At 45.9% G+C, this 26,135-nt stretch overlaps 1 protein-coding gene across 1 annotated transcript in view; it reads right to left on the reverse strand.

Moving 5' to 3' along the window:
* Positions 1 to 26,135, reverse strand: part of NECTIN1 (nectin cell adhesion molecule 1) — a 124,076-nt gene that overhangs the window by 96,314 nt on the left and 1,627 nt on the right. The gene's annotated exons all lie outside the window — the stretch shown is intronic.

The following is a 26,135-nucleotide window of genomic DNA, read 5'->3' on the forward strand; positions in this document are numbered from 1 at the left end:
AAAAAAGCCAACAGGATGCTGGGAATCATAAAGAAGGGCATAGTAACCAGATCACGGGAAGTCATCATGCCATTGTATCGAGCGATGGTGCGTCCACATCTAGAATACTGCGTTCAGTATTGGTCGCCACACCTCAAGAAGGACATGGCGGTACTTGAGAGAGTCCAAAGGAGAGCAACGAAATTGGTAAGAGGGCTGGAACACTGCTCATACGCCGAGAGGCTGGATAGGCTGGGGCTCTTCTCTCTGGAGAAAAGGAAGCTCAGGGGAGATATGATAGAGACCTTCAAGATCATGAGGGGCATAGAGAGGGTGGATAGGGACAGATTCTTCAGACTGAAGGGGACAACAAGTACGAGGGGGCATTCGGAGAAACTGAAGGGAGACAGGTTCAAAACAAATGCAAGGAAATTTTTTTTCACACAAAGGGTCGTGGACACTTGGAATGAGCTACCGGAGGAAGTGATCAGGCAGAGTACGGTACAGGGATTCAAACAGGGATTGGACGGATTTCTGAGGGATAAAGGGATCGTGGGATACTGAGGGAGGAGCTGGGATGTAACACAAGTATAGGAAGTTAACCAGGTAATGAGTATAAACCAACCAGGTCGTGCATGTGCAAGACCGGAGGGCTAGGACTTCGATAGGAAGGCAGGACTTAAATGGGAAACCAAGGTGGCAAGGGAGCCCCTTCTGATGATTCAGACAGGTCTTGACCTGTTTGGGCCACCGCGGGAGCGGACTGCTGGGCAGGATGGACCTGTGGTCTGACCCGGCAGAGGCACTGCTTATGTTCTTATGTTCTTATTTACATTCTTTCTTTTTTTATTTATTTTTCTAAGGCCTTCAGAAGTGCCAGTTTGTTAGCCAAGTGTTTTCAATGGCTAAAAACATTAGTATGGCATTGGCCTCCTTATAAAACTGGCATAATGGATACACCTATTAATTGTTACATGAGAAATGGTAGACCAAGTGTGGCTATATCCAGCTTGAACAGCCATTTTAGGAAACTAAAATGTCCAGACTATGAATGAGGCAAAACAAGGGCCATGGATGTCTGCTCTCCATGTAAAGTACCCTAATAATTAGAGTAGGAGGGCCGGGGGGCAGATCACCACGAGCCCCATCTTTGTGGGGGAAGGGCGTCAGGAGGGCCGTGTACCTCTTTAAATGTTCACTGGCATAAGCATCTTCCACTCGCTGCTCGTACTGGCCTCGGCTCCCTTCTGATGCCACTTCTTGGTCGCAGAGAAGAGTCGAGGGACGCATGGCGCAGCTATGCCACGCGCCACCGCCCTGGGTACCAATCTCCCTCGCTACGCCTGGTTCAAATTCCATTATAACTGTTTGTAATTTTCTTTTGCAGCTGGGGGCAAAAAAAATTACCTACAGTAATTTTCCTTGCTCCCTCCAATGGTGAACCACTTCGTTGGAGCACCTTTCAGTAACCTGGACATGCCAAGTACTAGGTCTAAATACAGATGTCCATCTTCTGCAAGTAGAGTTGTCCATCTGTTGGCCTTTTCCTAGTCCCACCCAAAACATAGCCAGACCACACACCCTTGTCATATGGACCTTCTGCAGTTTTAGACATCCACATCCTGGCTTTAAAAACGGGATTTGGATCTCCATGCAATATGGACAGCTACAAGCTGATTCTTCAGATGTCCTAAATAGGACAACAGTTTCTAACATATTCTACACGTTAAGCTTACTTTGGATAAATATAAAAGCCGTCTTTTCTCGATCATGACGGGAACAGCCATCCAAATGGTCACACATAACTGGAAGAGCCAGGACAAAATAAATTACACATTTTGGTGGGCAAATGTGTGTACCACATATAAATATGAGAGAATGAATGCGGAATGTGGAACGTATGGGGTTTAGTAGCTCATTTAATAAAGTGTGGAGCCCATTGAATATGTTTGTTACCTCGCAATAAGGGTCATGTATCTTTCCTTTTCTTAGATTTCCTTACACATCCAGGGTGGGGGGAGGGAAATGTATTTTGAGGATTTAAATAATATTGTAATCACATCTTATGTCTTATTGTATTAATTATTGGGAGGAGGATGGCAGAAAATGATTTTTTTACGTATTACTTGTGTGGTTAATAATGCGTTTTATGCAGTATTTTATGTTCAATTAATTGTATTGCACTGTCAAAGTTTGAAAATCAATAAAGATTTAAAAAAAACACAAAAAAACCCCAGTTTCTAACATAACAACTAATGACCTGTACAATCCATTCAGTCTGCCCCCACATTACATGCAATCAATCCTCAGAAGGAACAAGTTAAAAGCACAGTTATTATTATTCTATTTGTTAGTAGAACAAGAAGTTTTTCTGATCTGCGACTGTAACTCACAGCTCCGAATAACTCTATCTACTGAACAGCAGTGACCTGCAAATCTTCTCTCACCTGGCATATTTTTATAAATAGCTTCTAGGAAAATGGAGGTAGTGTAGCTTGTTATTAACAGAGTAACACAGTAGTATGGCCAATCCAGTGAGGTTACTACCCCCTATCCCGTTCAGGCCTTACATTGCTCTTCGGAGCTGAAACACTCAAAATCTTGCTGTACACCACCTGAAGTGAATTCCTTCAGAAAGATGGTAAACATTCCTAATAAATAAATAAATAATTAAATGTTTAGTTCCCATCCTTCCTGCTTCATGCAGATGAGTAACAATTATCAGGCAGACAGATGTTAGGTTTACCTCCTCTTACTTCTGGGAGTAAACAACAGAGAACGGATCCCACAATTTGGATCTGCCCAGAACCTCAAGCAATCTGGGCCCTGCTAAGGTCAGGGAAAGATGCAGAGCTCCATGGAGCATTAATAGGTCCCAGAATGGCACTTTCTGTGCAGAAAATAAATAACAGCATAATGTGGCGAGAAGAACAGATTTCAAGGAGCAGAATCTCTGGACAAGATGAAAAAAAAGAATGAAAAGGCTAATTAAAGGTTACTTTAAAATTCAGCAGGCCTCTAGCTCAGCCCTTGGCTCTTTGGGCATGATTTTATAAGCAATGCCTAGGCTAAGTGCCATTAGGCAGCTAGATCGGCAGCGCCTAGACCAGTGGGCAAACTTTTTGACTCGTGGGCCACAATGGGTTCTTAAATTTGACAGAGGGGCCGGGCGACAGGTAAACAGATCGGGTCCATTGCGACCGAGGAAAAGGGGGGGTGGGGGGGAGGTTCTTCAAAGAAAATGAAAAGGAAAAAAAATACCCAGCCGCCTCCGACACCGCCTAGTTAAAAAAAAACCAAAAGCGTGTTAAATATCAAATGTACTTTAGAAAAAAGGTCCCAAATTCTTTTGCTATCTGTGCAGTAACAGCTCAGTAAAGCCTCGGTCTGTAAAACATACAGGAGGCAGGCAGCCCACCCCGGTACCTTTTTTAAAATTCTGGCGGTCCAGCGCTGTATCGCTAGGAGCTTTCCGTGCTCCTGTCCCTTCCTCACTAGACGGCTGCCTCTGAGTCCTCTTCTCTTGCAGCAGAGCGGCGCACAAAGTATGCGTGAGCTATTCACGCTCCTGCCTGGTCCCGTGCAGCTGCCTGAATGGCTGCCGTCAGTTTTCGTGAGTTCCGCAAGAACTGACGGCAGCCATTCAGGCATCTCTGCAGACTTCCTGTTTTTAGCATTCTGTTCCTGCTTTTTAGCCCCCTCCCATTATGTGATCCTTCAACGTTGCTTTTTTTTCTAAAAATTATGTAGCTCCACCCACTATCCTATCGTTGTCTGTAAGTCTGTTTGTCTTGGTAAATATATGTGCAAAATTGTTTTTGTTACCTCCTTTTTTTACATTTGTAATTCGCTTTGAAACTATGTTATAAGCATATGCATCAAATTTTAATAAACATGAAACATGAGGCGAGGTGGAGAAAGCGTATGTAGAAGCAGAATGGAAAGAGAGGAGGACAAAACATACAAAAAAAAACCCCATAAAGGTAAAAAAAGAAAAGAAATCAAAAGCAGACCAAAAGGGAAGAACAAAACAGCCAGAGAAAAAGAACAAGAAAAAAAAAAAAAAAAAATCTGAAAGCAAAGGAAAACATTTCCTCAGCTCCTAAAAATTTTGAGCTGGCACCTAAGTTTTGAAAAAATATTTCCACCCCTGCATAAGGCAATGTGAAGAGAAAGATACAAAGAAAAGCAACACGGAGTCCCGGGATGTGGTGGGAGTGTTACATTCAAGTTTTGATCCACTAATTTAAAAAAAACAAAAACAAAAGAAAAGGCAGAACTAACCCGCAACTGCTGGAACAAAACTCCCGTTTATCTCCAGGGCTGTGTTTGCCGACGCAGACATTGTACAGAACCATCACCAGCAGCTAATTAAAATCATCTGATCTGTGCTTCAAGGATTACTCTAGCCTTTTGCTGGAAATCAGTCCTCAAGTAGAGTTTTGGGAGCAGAACGTACCCAAAGCAGCCGACATGGAACAAGTAACACAGGTTCTTAAAGGCAACTTAGGAAGACATACAGTACAAGTATTTGGGGTTCATACCAGTAACATTTGGGTTAGTGTCTCAATGTGCGATAGTGTTTAATGCCGGCGATGTCTCTCTCTCTTTTTCAGTTTGTGTATTTACTTCATGTTATTATTATAGACTTGTATAGATAAAAAGATTTAAAAGAAGAATCATGTGATACAATGTGTCTCCATTTAAGCAAGCTGCCATCATATATAATAAAATGCTAGAGCGCACATGCGCTCTCGAAAATTCGTGCGGTGTGGCGCCGTGAGGTGTGCTTCTGTGGCAACATTCTAACCTCACGGCGCATGCGGGGGCTGAAGGCGCGTGACTGTGCTCTCTCCCTGCCTCGGCGCGTCACTGCCCGCCCTCACTCACCGCTGCCTCTCACTCGCTGCCTGCCCGCGTCCTCGCCGTGTCACCTCACTCGCCGCCGCCGATCCTCTTCAGAGCAGCCTGCGATCGTGGCCGGCTTTTAAAGAACCTCGCAGGCCGCTCTCCAACCTCAGTAGCACGCTCCCTCTGACGCACAGGATCGCGTCAGAGGGAACGTGCTACCGAGTTGGAGAGCAGCCTGCGAGGTTCGCTAAAGCCGGCCACCACGATCGCAGGCTGCTTTGAAGAGGAGCAGGCCAGAAGACGCCGGGATGGAGGGGAGGGTAAGAAGGGGATCAATACCGGGAGCCAGGGGGAGAGGGAAAGGGAAAGGTGGCTGCTTTGGGGGGAGGGGTGTGCTGGGGGGAGACAGAAGGGGCCATGGATAGGGAGAGGGAAAGGGGGCTGCTTTGGGGGGGGGAGGTGTGCTGGGGACAGCTTTGCTCTGAGAGGAGACAGAAGGGGCCATGGAGAGATAGGGAGAGGGAAAGAGGGCTACTTTGGGGATAGGTGTGCTGGGGACAGACAGCTTTGCTCGGGGGGGGGAGGGGGAAGACAGAAGAGGGCCATGGAGAGACAGTTAGGGAGAGGGATTCTAGCACCCATTAATGTAACAGGCTTAAAGACTAGTTATAAAATAATACAGTAAGCCCAAACAGATGTGCCAAAAACGTATGTGCTACAATTTACACCAGGCCAATGAGAGGCATATAAATAGGCATGTCTAATAGATGTAACTTATAGTATTCTATAAGTTATGGGGGTCGATATTCAGCCGGTAACACCTGGAAAGTCAATGCCAGGCCATGTCTAATCTCCGGTATTAGGTTTCCAGGTTTAAGGAGCCAGTGAAAACATCGCTGGTTAAAGTCAATATCCAGCATTAAAAACAAGGCTGACTTCTGTGCGATCCTACTGAAGTGGTTAACCTGGCTGGCTTACGGCTCAATATCGCCACTTATCTGGCCAAGTGCTGACTCCACTTCTGGAATGCCTCCAAACGAGTTGGTTATGCTTTAGGCGCCAAGTGGTCATTTTCAGCAAATCTAAATGGTTAAATGCCGCTGAAAATGACCAGTTAGCCCCAAACTGGCAATTTAACCAGCCAGGAGCCATTTCTGGTCAGTTAAATTACTTTGAATATTGACTCCCCCCACCCCCTATGTGTATAAGCTGTACTTGTAGAGACTGACTTAGGGACAAATTTTCACCGTCCCTGCAGGCTCTCTCTATCCCCATCCCATTCCTGCAAGCTCTGTCCTCATCTGCACAAGCCTTAAACACTTTAAAATCATACGTAGCAACATTCTAGAGCTCAGATTGTGATGTCATAATGCCTCATTCCACCAATGCCTAAGCTCCGTCCTCATCTGCACAAGCCTCAAACACTTTAAAATCATACGTAGCAACATTCTAGAGCTCAGATTGTGATGTCATAATGCTTCATTCCACCAATGCCTAAGCTCCGTCTTCATCTGCAGAAGCCTCAAACACTTTAAAATCATACGTAGCAACATTCTAGAGCTCAGATTGTGATGTCATAATGCCTCATTCCACCAATGCCTAAGCTCCGTCCTCATCTGCACAAGCCTCAAACACTTTAAAATCATAAGTATTTGAGGCTTGTGCAGTTAAGGCAGAGCTTGCAGGGATGGGACAGAGACAGAACTCGTGGAGACGGGGTTATTGAGATCCCGGCAATGGGCGGGGACAAATTTGATCCCGTGTCATTTTCTGTTTGGAAACATCCCCATGGCCCACCAAAGCTCTGCTCACACACACACCCTCTTGCACTTACACACTATAGTGTTCAAGTACCATCCTATGTAATGGCACCTAGTGTGCTCACAAAGGTGGGAATGTGTGGTGCAGCGGTTAGAGCTACAACCTCAGCACCCTCAGGTTGTGGATTCAAATCCCGCACCTCTCGTTGTGACCCTGAGGTTGTGGGTTCAAATCCCGCACGCTCCTTGTGACCCTGGGCAAGTCACTTAATCCCCATTTGCCCGGTACATTAGATAAGAGTGGGAGCCCGCCGGGACAGTTAGGAAATAATGCTCGAGTACCTGAATAATTTGTAATCCGCATAGAATTGTAGGATATGTGGAATATAAATTATTATTTTTTTTAAAGTACCGTTAATTGCTATGAGTTTAGCCTCCCATCTGTTTATCCCAACGCACTCTGTACCACCCATCTTGTCCCCAAATATTATGTGCATTTGACCCCTCAGCTCTAGGGTAAGCTGTATTATAGAAACATTAGCATTATCCGTGGCATAGTAAGTGGAGGTGGGGCAAGGGAGGTGGTCTGTCCTGGGCACCATGTTGGGGGGAATGCGGGTGCCGGCATCCCTCCTCCTCTTCTCATTCCTCCCCTCGATGCACGCACCCCTCCTTCCCTTCCCCCATACCTCTGATTGAAGTTGTTGTTCACGGTGGTCATCGTGCTCTTCGCGACCTCGGCGGCTCTCCCGCCGACATCACTTCCGGGTGCCGCGCACAGAAGGTGATGTTACAGGGAGAGCCAACGAACCGCGAGCAACATCTTCAACTAAAGCAGGGGTAGGGAACTCCGGTCCTTGAGAGCCGTATTCCAATCGGGTTTTCAGGATTTCCCCAATGAATATACATGAGATCTATTTGCATGCACTGCTTTCAATGCATATTCATTGGGGGAAATCCTGAAAACCCGACTGGAATACGGCTCTCGAGGACCGGAGTTCCCTACCCCTGAACTAGAGGTATAAAGGAAGGGGCGTGCGCAGAAGGCGAGATTGGGAAAGGAGCGGGTGGGGCGAAGATAAGGGCAGGGGAGGGAAGCCACCGTCCAGTGATGTCACTAAGCATTATATCTACGGGCTCCTTTTACAAAGGTGCGTTAGGGCCTTAACGCGCAGAATAGCGCGCGCCACAATGCCGCGCGGGCTAGCCGCTACCGCCTCCTCTTGAGCAGGCAGTAGTTTTTCAGCACTATAGCACACGCTAATCTGGTGCGTGCGCTAAAAACGCTAGCGAACCTTTGTAAAAGGTGCCCTATGTTACTGAATGTTCTGATTCGTGTGTATTAAATGCTTCATAAGTATTATGTCTCCCTTTTAGTATATATTATATCTCTCTAATTTGAATTTCAATGTTGTTAATAAGTATATATATTTTAACTGTCCTATTATAAGTTGCAATTTACTGATTTTGACTTTACCTCATACATTGTATTGCTGTTTATATTTGGTCTTTTTGCTACTGCTATTAACAAAATTGTAAGTTTTATGTTGAATTATACCTGCTGTACACTGCCTTGGGTGAATCTCTTTATAGAGGTGGTTAATAAATAAATATTTGCCAGTTTTAGTGTCTCTAACATGCGTAAATGGTACATAAGTGTAAGTACCAAGTTAGAGAATTATCTTCCAAGCATCACTGCATGGTTAGAATAGAAAATAATAATAATAATAATAACTTTATTTTTCTATATCGCCATAGTCGAAAGACTTCTAGGCGGTTCACACTGAGAGAAGGCTGGACAATCAGCGAATTACAGAATGCAAGAAGAGAAATGTAACGTAAGAAATAGGAGTTACATAAGAAATTATATCAAGGTTGGTAAAGGGGAAATATCATAGTGAGTGAAGGGCATCTGTTTAGGAGATGAATTTGTCAAGGTGTCAGGTCAGAAGCGCGCCGGGACAAAGGCGCGCCCAGACAATTGAGCGCAGCGCGGAGGCGCGCGCCGCAAAAATTACTGTTTTTACGGCTCCGACGGGGGGGGGCGTGGGGGGGAACCCCCCCCACTTTACTTAATAGAGATCGCGCCGCGTTGTGGGGGGTGTGGGGGGTTATAACCCCCCCACATTTTACTGAAAACTTCACTTTTTCCATGTTTTTAGGGAAAAAGTTAAGTTTACAGTAAAATGTGCAGGGTTACAACCCCCCAAACCCCCTACAACGCCGGCGCGATATCTATTAAGTAAACTGGGGGGGCTCCCCAACAAAACACCCCGTCGGAGCCCCTAAAAACTGTAATTTTCTTCGGCATGCGCCTCCATCTTGCGCTCAGTTGTCGGCGCGCGCCTTTGGCTTTCGCGGGGTTGTCTTTGAACCATTTGTCAAATAGAACGGTTTTAATTGATTTTCGGAATGCACCGTAGGTGTATTTACTGGAGTCTCAGAATATGAAGGTTAAATAATGTTTTTCCAGGGCAGGTGTTAAGAGATGCAGAGGCTCGGGGCAGAAACTGAGGAAGAGGAACCCCCCCCTCCCTTCAAGCTGTGCATCCTTCAGATTGCGGTAGACTTGGACTCCTTTGTGACATGGGGACTCTAGGCAAGTGCCTGGTTGTCACCTCCTAATGCTGGCCCTCTATTTTTCCATGAAAAATTATGAAATACTCTCACATGGGGGAAAAAAACAAAACACCTCAAAAACGTGAGACACACAGAGAGAAAAGCACTGCTACAAATTGCTCTGAAATTCTTTTCTATCTCGTCTCTCTTGTGCTAATCAAACATTTTTGCCTGCTGTGAATTCTTAGACACACTACAGAACCTGCCTTTTGTTTGCCCTGTTCTTTTGCAATAAGGTTAATAAACCTTGTGAAGGTCTCTTTTCCTAGTAAAAAAAAACAAAAAAAAAAAAACAGAAAATGCTAATGAGGGAAAGATGAATACCCTGGTCCCTCTGGAAGTAATTTTTCTAAAGTCATTTTCACACATACTATAGGTGACAATATCACACTTGGTTCTTAATAACGGCAGTTGTAAAGTGCAGGCAGTGATATGAATGCACACACTTATATTCTAGTTCAGGGGTAGGCAATTCCGGTCCTCGAGAGCCGGAGCCAGGTCAGGTTTTCAGGATCTCCACCATGAATATGTATGAGATAGATCTGCATGCACTGCCTCCTTGAGATGCAAATCTATCTCATGCACATTCATTGTGGATATCCTGAAAACCTGACCCGGCTCCGGCTCTCGAGGACCGGAATTGCCTACCCCTGTTCTAGGGCACTGCCAGGGCGTCGCTGAAGCCGGCACTCCCGCGCATGCTCACTTCAGTTGTACTGAGCACGCGCGCGAGCGCCACTTCCTCAGGGCTCAGGCGGCACGGAGGACAGGCCTCGGACAGCGGACCTCTTCAGCTCAAGGGGTCCTGGGCATCTTCACCAGCCAGCCACAATTTTGGAGGGGTTTATGCTTCATCACCCCTGTTGAGTTCACGGCAGCACACCAGGGCGCATAGTTTGGGAACTGCTGTGTTATTCTATAAACATATCGCCTGATATTCAGCGCTCTTTAACTGGTCAGGAATGGCTCCTATCCAATTAAATAGTGTTTGACCAGCTAACCGCTAACATTCAATGGCTACATCGTACGAGAGCTGACTAGCCAAGTTTAGTGGACAAATTGGGTCATGCAAAAAGCAGGGCTATCTTTGCCCATTAGAACTTAGCCAGCCAGCTCTTAAAATTGACTTAGCTGCTAAGTTTGAGACAGCCAAAGATAGGCTGGATATTCAATGCCAGTTCACTAGAAATGGCCTGGCATTGAAAATCAGCGATCAGCGCCAACTGTGGCAATGAGCCAGCCTCCCTCCCGCGATCTCAATATCTACCCCATATTGCCTACATGCTGTAGTACGCAACTACAAATAGTCACGCCCATGGGCAGGCCAGGGGCGTGGCTTGCAGTTGCACATGGAAATTGTAGACCACTATCAATTACGTGAACTGCCAACTTTTGGTGCCAGCATTTAACAAGCCTTTGACATTACAGAATTGGCGCTCTTTGCAGAATCCACCCCATGTGCTTTTACCCTCTCTTCCTTTACGTGTGTGTCTGTGTATCTCTCTCTCTCTCTCTTCTGAGGTGAATGAGTAGGTGGAAGCACAGAACAATGTTATATGGTAATAAAGTAATTCCAGTTTGATTTCACTTTTATCAGAGCAATATCAAAGTTATTTAACCCAGTAAACTTACTGCCTGAAACCTGCCCATCCTTTTCCGAGGGTATATGCATATACAATAATGTGCACAGTTCTGCATTTTCAAAGGTTATCATGCCGCTGTACCGCTGTACACCCTCACTTGGAATACTGCGTCCAGCACTGGTCGCTGTACATGAAGAAGGACACGGTACTACTCGAAAGGGTCCAGAGAAGAGTGACTAAAATGGCTAAGGGGTTGGAGAGTTGCCGTACAGCAAGAGATTAGAGAAGCTGGGCCTCTTCTCCCTTGAAAAGAGGAGACTGAGAGGGGACATAATCGAAACATTCAAGATAATGAAGGGAATAGATTTAGTAGATAAGGACAGGTTGTTCACCCTCTCCAAGGTGGGGAGAACGAGAGGGCACTCTCTAAAGTTAAAAGGGGATAGATTCCGTACAAACCTAAGGAAGTTCTTCACCCAGAGAATGGTGGAGAACTGGAATGCTCTTCCAGAGTCTGTTATAGGGGAAAACACCCTCTAGGGATTCAAGACAAGGCTAGACAAGTTTCTGCTGAACCGGAATGTACGCAGGTGAGGCTGGTCTCGGTTAGGGCACTGGTCTTTGACCTGGGGGCCGCTGCGTGAGCAGTCTGTTTGGCGCGATGGACCACTGGTCTGACCCAGCAGCGGCAATTCTTATGTTCTTATGTTAAATCTAGGTGGCTACTTTCAAAAGAAAATGCCAAGCTGAACAGGCTGTTTGGAATTGGTACAAAAGCCACAGGTAAAAAGTAGCCACACAGGCACCAATGTGGATACTTTTGAAAATTTCCCTACCTTTAGATAGTTGTATCTGAAAGTGTGGTTGCTGGAGCTTGACTGGTTCATTAGAAGAGGAAGAGAGGGCAAGAGGCAAAAAGGGAGAGAGAGATGCAAAGCAGGGAAATGAGAAAGGAGATGCTCTGAGGTTTGGTGGTTCTGACAGCTCTCTGCGGGGTGGAGGAAGGCATGAGGGGAACAAGGGAGACCCAGAGGAGGGAGGGGGGACTGGATGAAAAAGTCCTTCCCTCCCTCCCACAGGAAGCTGAACTTGCTTTGTTTGCTGGGTGAGGACCTTTCTTTCTCCATCTTCCCCGAGTCGCTTCCCACTGCAGCTCGGTCTCAAGCCATTTCCTCACCATGGCAACAGCACAAATGAAACAGATGGTCTCAACGAGCCAGAATCCACTTAAAGAGAAACAGGACCATGAGTGATGAGTCTGGGAAAGAAACCGCCTCTCCCAAATGAAAGCCGGGGAACAGGTGCAGGCCAAAGTGGAGAGCATCGCAGGCGGAGATGAAAAGCACCGATCGCACGGTGCCTAGGTGAACTGTAAACCTTCCCTGTCACCGACATCAACCTAATCGGAAAAAAAATAGTGAAGCCACTCCCTGATCACAGGAACCACAGACCCTACGCCTTGTCACAGCACGAATCTCACCTTGACAAGGTGAACTGTAAATTATTCCCCTGTCACTGGCATCAAACTGATCACAGAGTAGTAAAACCAGTCCTTAATCAGAGGAACCATAAACCCCTTATTGCTTGTCATAGCACAGATCTCATCCTTCTCTTAGCAACTGAAGCCTCTTGTTGTCATGACCTGTGGTTCCTGGGCCACAGGAATCACAGGTCTTCTCCTGTATGAGAAGAGACATCAACCAGAATACAAAAACCGCAGCCCTGGACGGTGGACCTGTAATGCAGCTAAGAGACTTACACAAGGCTTGATACAGGGATAAGAACACTTTGTCTTTTTTTCTCAGATTATTCAGGACAGCCCCCCCTCCCCCAGGCCAGGGGTAGGCAATTCCGTTCCTTGAGAGCCGGAGCCAGGTTAGGTTTTCAGAATATCCACAATGAATATGGGCGAGATGGATCTGCATGCACTGCCTCCTTGAGATGCAAATCTATCTCATGCGTATTTATTGCGGATATCCTGAAAGCCTGACCTGGCTCCGGCTCTCGAGGAACGGAATTGCCTACCCCTGGCCCTGGCCTTATCTTTTGGAAGACAACACAACTGTGTGCCATTCCCCCTCTCCCATTTTTCTGGGTTAAGTCAGCCTTTACCTCTATTAACCCAATTTGCCTCCTTATTATTCTGAGCCAGGTCCCTCTCCCTATCACCACTTATTATGATGGGTTGGGTGACCATCACTTTATATCTCTTCTGTTTGGTTGAGTTCTCCTTCTTTTTATTTCCCCAGGTTAAGAAACTCATTATCCTCCACTGTAGTTCTGGTTTGGGATCCCACCATTATACTGATCCAGAATCTGCCGCTTATCTCAGCAAATCTCCCCTTATTATTGGCTTATTCCACCCCCCTCCATCTTAATATCATAGGCAGTGTCCCCCACCTATTTTAATGGAGTACCGTAGTTCTCCCAGTCTTATTCTGGGCACTATTATCCCAGACTGGCCATCCATCCCCTCTTATCCTCAGTCTCCCCACAGCGTTTTCTCAGCCTGCACATCTCTATTCTGTTTGTCTCTTCTAATTACAAATAAAACTCCTTCAGTTGTCTACACCCTTGCTTCTCTGCAATGTTTTCTATTTCATATGATTTTGCATTTGAACTTTCTTCCCCTGAAATACGTTTTGCTCTATACAGGAATGTATTTACATATTATTCACATTACATCTAGCTGCAGGACCCTAAAACTCTCTCATTCCCCTCCCTTCCAACCCAGCTGTGAGCCTACACCTGAATCCAAATGTTAGAGATGTCCTGCCGGAGGCCACACTGCAAATGTCCGGAGTGGGGAGGTCTAGATCTGGACAGGTATTGGAGCTAGAGAAATTCCCCACAGATGATGTAGGACACCTGATTTCAGAGATCTGTGTGGTCTCGGAGGCTCATGTAACTCACCCACTACAGCTAATTCTTTTTGCTGGTTAAATAAAAGGAATTACAGGCTACAAAGACGACAAATAAATCCCTGCAAGTTTTAGCAAACTACTGTACAGATGTTTAGTGGCACTGCGGCTGTGCTAACACTGAGATGGAATTAAAGCCTTAAGACTATTCTATTCCACTAAAGCCTTGTAAGATTTTTCTTAAATACTGTGTTATGAATCTCCACCTGGAGCTGAGAAGACGGGCCTCTCACTCTGAGAAGCTCTGTATGCATTAGGTGTTAATGCCTTTAATAGTTGTTATTCAAAGTGCATCTGTTCTAGCCACTTTCCATGAGAAGAGGCACTGCCCCTGGCATGCTTGGCATCCTCCTTGACTGAATGATATAGGCCAGTGGTTCCCAACCCTGTCCTGGAGGAACACCAGGCCAATTGAGTTTTCAGGCTAGCCCTAATGAATATGCATGAAGCAAATTTGCATGCCTATCACTTCCATCATATGCAAATCTCTCTCATGCATATTCATTAGGGCTAGCCTGAAAACCCGATTGGCCTGGTGTTCCTCCAGGACAGGGTTGGGAATCACTGATATAGGCTATCCTGAGGGATTCAAACTTCCCTTGGCTTGGAGCTGCTCTGGAGGGGTCACACAGGATTGCCTGGCCTGGAACTTCCTCCCCGACATTAGAATTGACGTCGTGTGGAGAGGATTGGCCCCCTTTACAAAATCACTCAGCCCAGTCAGACCAGAATAAAAGGCCGCTTGTGACGAATTAGGCCCATATACATTTATTACTGTAAACAAATTCCCTTTCAAACACCCCTTTATAGCCCAAACATCTCCCTTCAGGATCCTTATATACTTGTTCTATCACCGCCCCCAATCCTGTACGCATCAAAATCACCAATCCCCCGACCCTCTGAGGACTATTAACTTGATGTGTCCATGCCATGTTAAATTGGGCATAGCGTAATAGCCGCTCATCTCTCGGCCTCAAGTGAGTCTCCTGTAAAAGACAAATATCCCAATGCAACCGCTGTAATTCTCTATACGCGATACTTCTCTTCCCTGGATTGTTAAGCCCATTGACATTCCAAGAACCAATCAATAGTTTTCTTTCTCCCGCACCTTCCCCCACCAGCTTGCACCCTCTGTCCCCCATGTTCCCTCCCCCTCCCTTTCCCATCCCCCGCCCCCCCCCCCAACCGCTGACTGATCCACTCTCCGGTCAGCCAGAAAGAAGAAGTGAAGTCCCTCCCGAAGGCCACCAAAAAACCCCCCAACCAAGAGCCAACCCAATCCCTACCAAAATAAATAAATAAATAAACTCCCCCCCCCGAAGCTCCTTACCATTCACCAATAAGTACCCATTATCCCCGTCCCGCCCTCCACCCATCAGTCATAAAAAAATCCAAAGAGAACAGAAAGAACACTGAAAAGTATAAGTCCCAAACACTGTCCAAGAGCATAAGTTGTATACATCAAGCACACTACATATACAGGTACCACCATTCAGATTCAGAATCCAGTATCGTCATGACAAGTCAGGTAGTACCACGCATTTGCTTAGCGCCGGAACGTGTGACAGTGGTCCATAAACCCATTGATATCTTTTCTGCCACTTTGGGTGCCAGTCCCGGCATGTTAAGTATATTCTTACATCCCAGCTCCTTCAATACGGCCCACGCCTCTTCTACTTCTTGGATCTTTCCGGACTTGCCATTACTGGTAATCCAAACTCCAAATGGGAAAAGCCATTTGTATCTATGTCCCTCTGCATGAAGTAGCTGTGTTACCTCCCTGAAATTCCGACGCTTCTGTAAAGTGGCCCAAGACAAGTCTTGAAATATACCCACTCTAAGATTCTTCCATGTAAAGTCTTGTTTACGTCGGGCCGCCTGCAATATAGATTCTTTGAGGGCAAAATCAGCAAAGCATGCCATTATATCTTTGGGGGCCGGAACTACGTGCAGGCCCTAAACTTCTATGAGCCCGGACCAGGACAATTTGCTCAGGAGCCGATCTCCCCGATTCCAATAGCAGTGCTGCGCATATGTCCTGAACCAGGGCTGCACAGTCCTTACAGTCCTCACTATCAAGTACACCTTTAATCGTAAATTGCAGCGACGGGATCGGTTTTCTAGGTCTTCCACCTGAAGTTGCAAAGCCTGTACCGTGGTATCAGTCTGAGCCAGAGCTGCCCGCGTCTTGATAACATCTTGAGTGAGTTCCGATACATGTTCCTCCGTAGCCGCCACCCTTCCACCCAATTCCGTGACCTCCACTCGAATTTCCGCCATGGTAGCCTTCAGATCTGTGCGAACTCCAACAAGTTCATTTTTAATATCTTTAAACCAGGCCCGCGGAATTAAGGGTGTAATCTCCTGCTCTGCCAAAGAGTCGGCACTCGTCTCCTCCTCGTCCGACTCCGAAAGCACCGGCGCCATTTTTTTTTTCTTGGAGCACTTGTCTGAGGCCCTCCTGCAGCGCCTTCTGCCCGATCATCGTCTCCTGCCAGAAACCTAAATTTGTCAAGCTTTTTCTTCGCTGCCATGCTTAGGAATGGAAAACTGGCCTGAACACACCAGATGCACACTTTGGTTGGCTGAAAAGCTCTCAATTCAGGCAGCCATTCAGTAGCATGACGTCACTTCCTCCCCAGTAAGGCTATTCTTATGTTCTCTTTCACTGCAGGGTAAATTCATTCAGTTTTGAGATGTCTCCAAAACTGATCCTTTTTAGGGGTTGAAGAACCTTTTTGCATAAAAAAGGAGTAGACTTGGGTGTGATCATATGTGATGATCTTAAGGTGGTCAAACATACAGAAAAGGTGACAGCGTAAGCTAGAAGGATGCTTGGGCACATAGGAAGAGGAATGGCCAGTAGGAAAACGGAGGTATTGGTGCCCTTGTATAAGAGTCTGTTGAGACCTCATTTAGAATATTGTGTACAATTCTAGAGACCACACCTTCAAAAAGATATAAACAGGATGGAGTTGGTCCAGAGGACAGCTACCAAAATGGTCGGTGGTCTTCATCACATAGCTTATAGGGACAGACTTAAAGATCTCATACTTTGGATAGATTGGATACTTTGGAGGAAAGGAGGGAGACGGGACATGTGATAGTGACTTATAAATACCTATGCGGCATAAATGCGCCTGAGGTGAGTCTCTTTCAATTGAAAGAAAACTCTAGAATGAGGGGACATAGGATGAAGGTGAAAGGGGATAGACTCAAAAGTAACCTCAGAAAATACTTTTTTCACGGGAAGGTGGAGGTGGTAGAGACGAAAAATGTATCTGAATTCTGGAAAGCTTGGGAGAAGTACATTGGATCTCTAAGGGAGAGGAAAGGATAGTAGATGGTATGGATAGACAGACTAGTTAGGCCACATGATCTTTGTCTGCCTTCATTTTTCAATTTTTCTGTGTTACTTTGGTAAGCAGCTGTAAATGAACCTTGGAATGCCACAGATGTGGAGTATCTTTAGTCTGGCTTGGATTTAGCTCACCCCTTTCTGAAAAGTTCAAGGTGAGTTACATTCAGGTAGAGTAGGTTCCTTCCCCTGAGGGGCTTACAATATAAAAGGGCAATTCTACGGTTTGGCACCTCAAGTGAGGCGCTTTTGATTCTGTGCCGAGTGCCAAATTCTATAACTGGAACTTGGTGCCAAGATTTTGTTATAGAGCATAAGTTGGCTTTGGCACGCTTCTATTTAGAACATTCACTTACACCAGACCTATTAAAAGGGATATGTCTAAAAGATATAAAACGTCTTCAATTAATCCAAAACACAGCTATCAAGCTCATATCTGGCTCCAATAAATATGACCATGTTACCCCACTATTACAAAAAGCCACTGGTTACCTGTCATAGACAGGATAACATATAAAATTGCTCTTTTGGCTTTTAAAACTCTACAAACCAACGCCCCAGCATTCGTCGATACACTTTTGATTCCAAACGATCCCCCGAGAGCCCTTAGATCAACTTCACAGCACACCCTTAATGTTCCTTCAAGTTTCAAGTTTTAAGTTTAATTAGAAATTTGATGAATCGCTTATATGTGAAATACTAAGCGAATTACATTAAAATCCAAATTTATACATACATTAAAATACAAAAGAATGATAATAACAAATCGAAAAAGGAGTTAGACCTACAAACCAACAGACATAACTGGATGTGGAGGGATGAGGGGATAAGGTTACAATATTAATAATTTTAAAAAGAGGGAAACAATAAAGGGAAAAAACATTAGGAAGGGTATCTTTTTTTTTATTATTTTTGATAAAGGGTCTACTGCACTGTGACTATTCCATTCAGAGGGTAAAAGCATCTTTAAACAGGAAAGTTTTTAGATTAATTTCCTTCTTTGAGATTAATTGGTACTCGTCGTACCTTCATCTTTTCAGTGACTGCCCCAATGATCTGGAATTCTCTTCCTATATATTTAAGATCTGAATGTAATCTGCAGAAGTTTTAAAAGCAATTTAAAATGTTTCCTTTTCAAAGACGCCTTTAACTGAATATTCGAAACAAGTCCAGCAAATTTTAACTCCCCCTCTCCCTATTGTGTTTCCCTTTCATGTACTTTTCCTATATAAAAATTGTAGTTCTCCCTTCATTCCCAATGTCTCTTTAGTCTTGAGAAGTTATGTACGTCTAATCAATTAAAAGTGTTTGTCTCCTTGAAATCCTATAAATTTATTGTACAACACTTTGTACCTTAGGATAAGCGTTTAATCAAATACTCAAATAAACTTGATTGATAAACTTGATAAACCTATGTTTGTTGTAAGTTGGCACGCTTAAGCACGTATAAATTCTAGCAGTCTATAAAGGTAAGTAGGAGATACAGGGGCATCAAAAAGGCGGTATTGATGCCCCTGAATAAGACTCTCGTGAGACTTCATTTAGAATATTGCGTACAATTCTGGAGACCACATCTTCAAAAAGATATAAAAAAGGATGGAGTCAGTCCAGAGGAAGGCTACTAAAATGGTGTGTGGTCTTCGTCATAAGGACAGACTTAAAGATTTCAATAAGTATACTTTGGAGGAATGGCGGGAGAGGGGAGATATGATAGAGACGTTTAAACATCTATGTGGCGTAAATGAGTCAAGTCTCTTTCATTTGAAAGGAAGCTCTGGAATTAGAGGACATAAGATGAAGTTAAGAGGTGACAGGCTCAGGAGTAATCTGAGGAAATACTGATTACAGAAAGGGTGGTAGATGTGTGGAACAGTCTCCCGGAGGTGGTGGAGACAGAGACTGTGTCTGAATTCAAGAAAGCCTGGGATAGGAAGAGATAAAGGAAGAGAGGAAGAGATAAAGGTTATTGTGGATGGGTAGACTGGATGGGCCATTTGGCCGTTATCTGCCATCATGTTTCTATGTTTCCGTCTGTGCTGTACTCACACGTATGCCCCCCTTGCCCTTACATGTTACCTTATAGGATAGCATGGAGTGCACTTGCATGCATAAATGCCCATTCAAGCGCCACTTGTGTGAGCAAAGTGCATGCACTCACTCGCATGCAGTTACAGAATTACCTTTCATGTTTTCACCTGAGGAACGTACCACAGAAAACTGCAGTTTCTGGAATATGGTGGATTACAGGTCCTGAAGTAACATGGATTTACTAGAGGCAGGTTTTGTCAGACAAATCTGATCAATTTCTTTGACTGGGTGACCAGAGAATTAGACAGAAAGAGTGCTAGATGTGGTGTAGATAGATTTTAGCAAAGCCTTTGACAGTGTTCCACACAGGCATCTAATAAATAAACTGAGTGCCCTTGGAATGGGTCCCAAAGTGATGGGTTGGGTCAGGAACTGGGTAAGTGGATAGTGATAGAAGGTAGTAGTCATGGGAGATCGCTCTGAAGAAAGGGATGTTACCAGTGGTGTGCCTCAAAGTTCGGTTCTTGGGCCTGTTCTTTTTAACATTTTTGTAAGTGATATTGCTGAAGGGCTGACTAGTAAGATTTGTCTCTTTGGAGAAAATAGCAAAATCTGCAATGGAATAGATACCTCTGAAGGTGTGGAAAACATGAGGAAGGACCTAGTGAAGGATATAAAACTGCTGGAGAGGGTTCCGAGACGAGCAATGAAACTAGTAGAAGGGATGGAGAAACTGGAATACGAGGATCGACTTAAGAGACTGGGATTGTTCTCCCTTGAGAAAAGGAGACTGCGAGGGAATATGATCGAGACCTTCAAAGTACTGAAAGGAATCGACAAAGTAGAGCAGAAAAAATTATTTACATTGGCCAATTTGACACAGACAAGAGGACGCGGAATGAAGCTAAGGGGGGACAAGTTCAGGACAAATATCAGGAAGTTCTGCTTCACGCAGACAGTGGTTGACACCTGGGATGCTCTTCCAGAGGAGGTTATTGCGGAATCGACCGTCCTAGGATTCAAAAGCAAACTAGATGCACATCTCCTTACGAGAGGCATAGAAGGATATGGGTGACTAAAAATTACGCCAGGTGTACACCTGGCTGGGCCTCCGCGTGTGTGGATCGCCGGACTTGATGGACCGAAGCTCTGATCTGGAGATGGCGCTTCTTATGTTGCCTCATTCCACAGTAGAGCCAACCTCATCAGTGATGTTACAATGGAGTAGCAACATTCCAGAATCCAAAAGAGTAACAAAAGATTCCAGAAAATCCCAAAGAATAGCAACATTCCAGAGCTGAGATCGTGACATGGACAAGAGGACATGTACTGAAGCTAAGGGGGGACAAGTCCAGGACAAATATCAGGAAGTTCTGCTTCATGCAACGAGTGGTAGACTCCTGGAATGCTCTCCCAGAGGAGGTTATTGCGGAATCGACCGTTCTAGGATTTAAAAGCAAACTAGATGCACATCTCCTTACGAGAGGCATAGAGGGATACGGGTGACTAAAATTATGCCAGGTGTATCTCTGGCTGGGCCTCCGTGTGTGTGGATCGCCGCACTTGATGGACTGAAGGTCTGATCCGGAGATGGCAGTTCTTATGTTCTTATAATGCCTCATTCTACAGTGCCTCAGAGCCAACCTCATCAGTGATGTTACAATGGAGTAGCAACATTCCAGAATCCCGAAGAGTAACAAAAGATTCTAGAACCCCAAACAGTATCAAGATTCCAGGCAGAATCTCAAAGAATAGCAAGATTCCAGAACCCAAAGAGTAGCAACATTCCAGAGCTGAGATTGTGACACGGACAAGAGAACATGGACTGAAGCTAAGGGGGGACAAGTCCAGGACAAATATCAGGAAGTCCTGCTTCACGCAGAGAGTGGTTGACACCTGGGATGTTCTCCCAGAGGAGGTTATTGCGGAATCGACCATCCTAGGATTCAAAAGCAAACTAGATGCACATCTCCTTACGAGAGACATAGAAGGATATGGGCGACTAAAAATTACGCCAGGTGTACGCCTGGAAGGGCCTCCGCATGTGGGGATCGCCGGACTAGATGGACCGAAGGTCTGATCCGGAGATGGTGCTTCTTATGTTCTTCGTGAAGCTTGAGGAATGGTCTGAAATTTGGCAGCTAAAATTTTTAAGCTAAGAAATGCAAGGTCATGCAAAAAAATAGTGACGGGACAAAAGCACGCGGGACAAAGGCGCGCCGACATTTGAGAGCAGACAACTGAGCGCAAGACTCCAGCGCGCCGCCGTAAAAGCTTATTTTAAAGGGCTCCGACAGGGGGTATGGGGGAACCCCCCACTTTACTTAATAATGTTCGCGCTGCGTTTGGGGTGTAACCCCCATTATACAGAAAACTTAACTTTTCCCCTAAAAAATAGGTAAAAAGTTAAGTTTCCTCTATAATGGGGGGTTACAACCCCCCAAAACCACCCCCAATGGCAGCGTGAACGCTATTAAGTAAACATGGGGGGTTCCCTCCTTACACCCCCCGTCGAAGCCCTTTAAAATTAGCTTTTACGGCGGCGCACTAGCTTCTTACGCTCAATTGTCTGCTCTCAAATGTCGGCACTCCTTTGACCTGTGCGTTTATGACTGTGAACCAAAAAAAACCGAGGGAACTACAGTTTACGGGGTGAAGAACTTTCGTGCAAGAAAGAGGAGCGAGACTTGGGTATGATAGTATGTGATGATTTTAAAGTGGCCAAACAGGTAGAAAAGGTGACCGCGAAAACTAAAAGGATGCTTGGGTACATAGGAAGAGGAATGGCCAGTAAGAAAAAGGAGGTATTGATGCCCCTATATAAGACTCTGGTAATACCTCATTTAGAATATTGTGTACAATTCTGGAAACCACACCTTCAAAAAAAATACAAACAGGATGGAATTGGTCCAGAGGAAGGCTACTAAAATGGTCGGTGGTCTTTGTCATAAGGTATAAGCTTAAAGATCCCCAATACTTTGGAGGAAAGGCGAGAGAGGGGAGATAAGATAGACACATTTATGTATCTATGTGGCATAAATACGCATGAGGCGAGTCTCAATTTAAAGGACACTCCTGAGTGAGCGGGCATAGAATGAGCTTAAGAGGTGATAGGCTCAGGAGTAATCTAAGGAAATGCTTTACAGAAAGGGTAGTAGATGCATGGAATAGTCTCCCCATAGAGGTGGCAGAGACAAAGACTATGTCTGAATTTAAGAAAGCGTCGGACTTGCACGTGGGATCTCTTAGGGAGAGGAGGAGATAATGGCAGCTGTGGATGGGCAGTCTGGATGGGCTAAGTGGCCTTATATCTGTCCTCGTGTTTGGTTTGGATAGGCTGGAGTGAGATTCAACAGCAATGCCAGTCGTTGGAACTTAAGGATAGTACCGGGCGGACTTCTAAGGTCTATAGCCCAGAAATAACAAAGAAAAAAAAAAGAAAAACACTTGAATTTAATCATGAAATGTAATGCTAGGGCAGCTGTCACTTACTATCCGCCTTCTTTACTAATGCGTAGCGTGGGTTTTAGCGCCAGCAGCGATGGTAACTGCTCCAACGCTCATAGAATTACTATAAGCGTCGGAGCAGTTAGCCGCTGCCGACGCTAAAACCCGCGCTATCTGTTAGTAAAGGAGGGGGTTATGTTCCTATCGCAAAGAATGGGAGTAGGATTTGAACTCGGTTTCCCTGGCTCTCATCCCACGCTCTAACCCAGTGTATCGCAAACTGTGTGTCACGGCACACTGGTGCGTCTCCCGAGATTTGAGGTGTGCCGCGAGACGCTGAGGGGGAGGAGAAGAGCCAGCATTGGCTGACGTGCCTCTCACCGCGAGGCAATCAGCCGGCACCAGCGCCTCTCCTTCTCTCCACGCCGTCACCCCTCCCCCCCCCCAAACACACACACACACACACTGGCGGTTCAGGGCCCGTCTGGAGGGCCTTCGCGCATGCATTGACATGATGTCAATGCGTCGATGTCGGTGCGCTTCCGGATGCCTCGAGCCACAGCCACTACGTTTACTGTGCTGCGGCTCGACAAAATTTGTGTGACGCTTGCTCTAACCGCTATGCTACTTTCTCTACTAGTCTGGATATCGCTGACCTCCTGGCGCCCCAAACGAACAGTAAGCTATCGGAACTCTAGTATGACCAGACCCTAATGTGCAAAAGGTACCCAGACGCTGCCTTTGGAGAAATGGATGCCTCCTTGCTGCCAATTTTGTGGTTTCTGCTGTTCACTTCTGGATCGATAGTGTAGCACCGCCAGCAAACCTTTCTCTGCTCTGTGCTCCCCTAGGAACATCTTGTGGCCATGCAGACCCCAAACCGTGATCAATGCCCTGTCAAAGTTCGGCCACAGGCCCTTCCTTAACTTTTCTCAGAACAACAGGGCTAACGCTGTCTGCTCGCTAAGTGTCCTAATGAAATCAAAATTGCTCTGACAAAATAGTGCGTGTGAGAGAGAGATAGCGAGCAGGTATGCTTTCCAACCACTGGTGCCCACTTAAGAGTGGAAGCTCTTGGAAAAATGTTGTAACATGCCCTCGGCTAAAAGTGGAAAGGTAGTTTTAGAAATACAGATGCTAATGAATTAAACCCAAGAACGAGGTGTGTGTGTGGGGGGGGGGGGGGAGTATGGTGCAGGGATTAAAGCTACTGCCTCAGCACCCACACTGCTCCTTGTGACCCTGGGCAAGTCACTTAATCCCTCCATTGTCCCAGATCGTGAGCTCGCCAGGACAGACAGGGAAAAATGCTTGAGTACCTGAATAAATTCATGTAAACTGTTCTGAGCTCCCCTGGGAGAACAGTATAGAAAATTGAATAAGTAAATAGTGTGACAAGTTTCAGCCTCTGATAACCAGAGCTGGTATTGTGATGTCATAATGCCTCATTCCACCAATGCCTAAGAGCCAACCTCATCAGGGATGTCACAATGACTTGACTGTCCTATACTTGGCTACATTTTGATTTCTAGTGTGGTGCAGTGATTAAAGCTACAGCCTCAGTACCTTAAGGTTGTGGGTTCAAACCCACACTGCTCCTTCTGACCCTTGGCAAGTCACTTAATCCCCCCATTGCCTCAGGTACATTAGATAGATTGTGAGCCCACTGGGACAATGGTATAGAAAACTGAATGAATAAATAGTGTGAAAAGGTTCAGCCTCTGATAACCAGAGCTGGTATTGTGACATCATAATGCCTCATTCCACCAATGCCTAAGAGCCAGCCTCAGCAGTGATGTCACAATGGCTTGATTGTCCTATACTTTGCTCACTTTTACTACATTTTGATTTCTAGAGTATCACAGTGGTTAAAGCTACAGCCTCAGCACCCTGAGGTTGTGGGTTCAAATTCATGCTGCTCCTTGTGACCCTGGGCAAGTCACTTAATCCCCCCCATTGCCCCAGGTACATTAGATAGATTGTGAGCCTACCAGGACAGAGAGGGATAAATTCATGTAAACCATTCTGAGCTCCCCTGTTGAGAACAGTGTGGAAAATTAAATAAATAAATGGGTAGATAGGCATGAAAGCACAGAAATAGATAGAAGGAACAGGCACGGAGAAGAACAGATGCAGCTGCAGTAACAGAACCTGTTTGCAAACGCTCCCACATAACGCACACACACACACAACACTATGCTGGAAGCCCGGGACCAACAGCTCGTATCGGTTCATAGACAACGGCGCGAAAGACAAAAGTGCGCGCTGACAATTGAGCGCAGCGCACACCGCTGCGCCGCTCTAAATTACAGTTTTTAGGGGCTCCGACGGGGGGTTTTCTTGGGGAACCCCCCCAGTTTACTTAATAGACATTATGGCGTTATGGGGGGTTTGGGGGGTTGTAACCCCCCACATTTTACTGTAAACTGAACTTTTTCCCTAAAAACAGGGAAAAAGTGACCCACACCCCCCACAACGCCCCCACAACGCGGCACGATGTCTATTAAGTAAAGTGGGGGGGTTCCCCCCCGCCCCCCCCCCGTCGGAGCACTAAAAACAGTAATTTATAGCGGCGCGGCGGCGCACGCTGCGCTCAATTGTCTGGGCACGCCTTTGTCCCGGCACGCTTTTGACCCGACACCGCTCGTATCAGAAAGGAGGACTGATTACGAACACAAAGGAAAACACTGGACCAGACTTGCAGCAGGTAAGTCCAGGTTTTCCTAGGTTCAGTAAAAAGGGACATATGTCACTTGTCCTGTCCAGTATATCTAATTCCAAATCTAATCTGAATTTCTGCACTGCACTTAATCCAGTACAGGTTCAAGGCGATTCACACACCAAGAGGCCCATTTAGATAGATGGGGCATCGAGGATCCATCACATCCATAAGATTAGGATCAATTTTGCAGGTATGTTGACAAAGTAACAGCTTCTGCAACAGGATGGATGAAATGAGGAAGGGGGACCCTTGATGCTGAGGGAACCGAGGAAGAGCTTGTTTTCCACTGGAAATCCCCAGCAGACTGGGAAGGGGGAGGGGGAAGCGGCATAAGTGTGAAATGTAATATAAGCACTGGGACCTCTGCTTTCGGCTCGGTAACTGAGCGCGCTGGAGCCGTGCCAAGCGTAGGTGTCCCATTCACATGCCTCCTGCAGCCCAGTCTCCCCGCTGTTCTCTGGCTCAGCACTGCAGCACTAGCGACTTCACCCCAGAAAAGGGATTCAGTGCCTGGGACTGGGGTTTATTCTGCGGGGCCAGGACTGGCTTTTATGCCACGCTTTTTTTTGGCTTAGTCAGTGGAACCTAAGATTCACAGCGCAGTGCTGTGAGCCGGTCTTGGGCAGGGGTGTCGAAGCCCTATCCTCGAGGGCCGCCATCCAGTCGGGTTTTCAGGATTTCCCCACTGAATATGCATGAGATCTTATTAGCATACAATGAGAGCAGTGCACGCAAATAGATCTCACGCATATTCAGTGGGGAAAATCCTGAAAATCCGACTGGATTGCGGCCCTCGAGGAGGGACTTTGACACCCCTGGTCTAGGGGCTTCGAAGTGAAAATTTTTAGTGGTTTTCTGGATGCCGCA

The sequence above is a fragment of the Geotrypetes seraphini genome, chromosome 13 (assembly GCF_902459505.1).
Source record: "Geotrypetes seraphini chromosome 13, aGeoSer1.1, whole genome shotgun sequence".
NCBI classification, from domain to species: domain Eukaryota; kingdom Metazoa; phylum Chordata; class Amphibia; order Gymnophiona; family Dermophiidae; genus Geotrypetes; species Geotrypetes seraphini.